Here is a 2,500-nt window from a genome sequence, read left to right as displayed (position 1 = left end):
CCGGCGTGTGCCGATGGTGTTCGAGGCAACCGCCCGCACCAGGGCCCAGCGTGTGCCGATGGTGGTCGAGCCAGGAGCCCGCACCAAGGGCCGGCTTGTGCCGATGGTGTTCGGGGCAAGCGCCCGCACCAGGGCCCAGCGTGTGCCGATGGTGCTGGGGGCAAGCGCCCGCCCCAGGGCCCAGCGTGTGTCGATGGTTATCGGGGCAACCGGCCGCACCAGGGCCCAGGGTCTGCCGATGGTGCTCGAGGCAACCGCCCGCACCAAGGCTCAGCATGTGCCGATTGTGATCGAGGCAACAACCCACACCAGGGCCCAGCTTGTGCCGATGGCGGTCGAGGCAAGTGCCCGTACCGAAGGGCAGCCTATGCCGATGATGGTCGATGCATGTGCCATCACCATGCGTCATCATGTGCCATTGATGGTCGAGGCCTTGGCCGAAGTTCGATTTTGAGCCACGGTGCCCATGCTTGGCTCCAGCATGTGCTGGTGCCGCATTTTTTTCACTCGGGACAGCATCGCCGGAGCATCGCCGGAGCATCGCCGGAGTACCGCCGGAGAACCTGACCGGCGGCATTGGGGTTCCGGCGATTGGGAGGGGGGCCGGGGGGGTGTGCGCACATGATGTGCGATGGGTGCTGGTACTTGGCCTTGTGTTGGCCCCCTATCCCTCATCAAACCTCTGAGAATTCACACCCCCTTAAAGAGCATTTGAGATTTTACAGGTTTGCTACCAGTAGCCGTTAAAGTGTCTGAAATGGGGACACTTTTTTCAAACGGTCACAAAATCTTCTCTACTTCGAGTTTTTAGCTGAATTTTTTTGTGCATGCCAACAAAAATAGAAGGATCATGCCTACAAAATTTGGTGCCAAAAATCCTTATAAAAAAATTTTAAAAAATCCCGAACCGCAAAAAGTTTCGAAAATCGTGAAAAATAGAAAACGAGTCATCTTCCAACGAAACTTCACGTGAAGGCTTAGGGGACCATTGTATGAATTTACAAGCCATAAAAATGGCATTGGCACGACAGAAATTTGAAGATGTGCCTAAACCCACCAGGGCCCAGCGTGTGCCGATGGTGGTCGAGGCAACCGCCCGCACCAGGGCCCAGCGTGTGCCGATGGTGCTCGAGGCAAGCGCCCGCACCAGGGCCCAGCGTGTGCCGATGGTGGTCGAGGCAACCGCCCGCACCAGGGCCGATAGTGTGCCGATGGTGCTCGAGGCAACCTGTCGCACCAGGGCCCAGCGTGTGCCGATGGTGATCGAGGCAACCTGCCGCACCAGGGCCCAGCGTGTGTCCATGGTGGTCGAGGCAAGCGCCCGCACCAGGGCCCAGCGTGTGCCGATGGTGGTCGAGGCAAGCGCCCGCACCAGGGCCCAGCGTGTGCCGATGGTGGTCGAGGCAAGCGCCCGCACCAGGGCCGATAGTGTGCCGATGGTGCTCGAGGCAACCTGTCGCACCAGGGCCCAGCGTGTGCCGATGGTGATCGAGGCAACCTGCCGCACCAGGGCCCAGCGTGTGTCCATGGTGGTCGAGGCAAGCGCCCGCACCAGCGCCCAGCGTGTGCCGATGGTGCTCGAGGCAACCTGCCGCACCAGGGCCCAGCGTGTGCCGATGGTGCTCGAGGCAACCGACCGCACCAGGGCGGAGCGTGTGCCGATGGTGGTCGAGGCAGGCGCCCGCACCAGGGCCCAGCGTGTGCCGATGGTGCTCGTGGCAACCGACCGCACCAGGGCCGACCGTGTGCCGATGGTGCTCGAGGCAAGCGGCCGCACCAGGGCCCAGCGTGTGCCGATGGTGGTCGAGGCAACCGCCCGCACCAGGGCCCAGCGTGTGCCGATGGTGCTCGAGGCAAGCGCCCGCACCAGGGCCGAGCGTGTGCCGATGGTGGTCGAGGCAAGCGCCCGCACCAGGGCCCAGCGTGTGCCGATGGTGCTCGAGGCAACCGACCGCACCAGGGCGGAGCGTGTGCCGATGGTGGTCGAGGCAAGCGCCCGCACCAGGGCCCAGCGTGTGCCGATGGTGGTCGAGGCAACCTGCCGCACCAGGGCCCAGCGTGTGCCGATGGTGATCGAGGCAACCGACCGCACCAGGGCCGAGCGTGTGCCGATGGTGCTCGAGGCAAGCTGCCGCACCAGGGCCCAGCGTGTGCCGATGGTGGTCGAGGCAACCGCCCGCACCAGGGCCCAGCGTGTGCCGATGGTGCTCGAGGCAACCTGCCGCACCAGGGCCCAGCGTGTGCCGATGGTGGTCGAGGCAACCGACCGCACCAGGGCGGAGCGTGTGCCGATGGTGGTCGAGGCAAGCGCCCGCACCAGGGCCCAGCGTGTGCCGATGGTGGTCGAGGCAACCTGCCGCACCAGGGCCCAGCGTGTGCCGATGGTGCTCGAGGCAACCGACCGCACCAGGGCCGAGCGTGTGCCGATGGTGCTCGAGGCAAGCTGCCGCACCAGGGCCCAGTGTGTGCCGATGGTGGTCGAGGCAACCGCCCGCACCAA

Source organism: Durio zibethinus, unplaced genomic scaffold (assembly GCF_047325235.1).
Source record: "Durio zibethinus cultivar Kanyao isolate XHJ-2024 unplaced genomic scaffold, ASM4732523v1 HiC_scaffold_3, whole genome shotgun sequence".
NCBI classification, from domain to species: Eukaryota; Viridiplantae; Streptophyta; class Magnoliopsida; order Malvales; family Malvaceae; genus Durio; species Durio zibethinus.
The sequence above is the reverse complement of the archived record's forward strand: the minus strand, read 5'-3'. Positions refer to the sequence as shown.